Below are 1,075 nucleotides of genomic sequence, written 5' to 3' on the forward strand. Positions count from 1 at the left end.
TCAGGCTGCACCCCCCAAACCTGCAGGTATTTCTGAATCTGGAGCTGGCAATCCTAAGAGAATTCCAGCTACCCCCTGGAGGTTGGCAATGCTACCACTATAAAGAAAGTTAAGTCTGCCAAACGGGACCCGTCCCACATATGAACATAAGAGATGCCAATGTTGGATCAGGCCAAAGGCCCATCCAGTCCAACACTCTGTCACACAGTGGCCAGAAATACCAGGTGCCATCAGGAGGTCCACCAGCGGGGCCAGGACATTAGAAGCCCTCCCACTGTTGACCCCCCCAAGCACCAAGAAGACAGAGCATCACTTGCCCCTCTCTATACCTTGTGGCTAATAGCCACTGATGGACCTCTGCTCCATATGCCTATCTAATTCCCTTTTGAAGCTGTCCATGCTTGTAGCCGCCACCACTTCCTGTGGCAGTGAATTCCAAGTGTTAATCACTCTTTGGCTGAAGAAGTACTTCCTTTTATCCGTTCTAACCTGACAGTTCAGCAATTTCATGGAGTGCCCACGAGTTCTTGTATTGTGAGAAAGGGAGAAAAGTACCTCTTTCTCTACCTGCTCTTTCCCATGCATAATCTTATAAACCTCACTCATGTCACCCTCAGTCGTCGTTTCTCCAAGCTAAAGAGCCCTAAGCGCCTTAACCTTTCCTCATAGGGAAAGTGTTCCAACCCCTTTATCATTCGAGTTGCCCTTTTCTGCACTTTTTCCAAAGCTATAATATCCTTTTTAAGGTGTGGTGACCAGAATTGCACACAGTATTCCAAATGAGGTCGCACCATTGATTTATATAGGGGCATTATGATATCGGCTGATCTGTTTTCAATACCCTTCCTACTAATCCCCAGCATAGCATTGGCCTTCTTTATTGCAGTCACACACTGTCTCGACATTTTCAGTGAGTTATCCACTACAACTCCAAGATCTCTCTCTTGCTCAGTCTCTGCCAGTTCAGACCCCATCAATGTGTATTTATATTTAGGATTTTTGGCTCCAATGTGCATCACCTTGCACTTGGCCACATTGAACCCCATTTGCCATGTTGACGCCCACTCGCCCATCC

Source organism: Gekko japonicus, unplaced genomic scaffold, assembly GCF_001447785.1.
Source record: "Gekko japonicus isolate JY-2015 unplaced genomic scaffold, Gekko_japonicus_V1.1 scaffold1188, whole genome shotgun sequence".
In the NCBI taxonomy this organism is placed as follows: Eukaryota; Metazoa; Chordata; class Lepidosauria; order Squamata; family Gekkonidae; genus Gekko; species Gekko japonicus.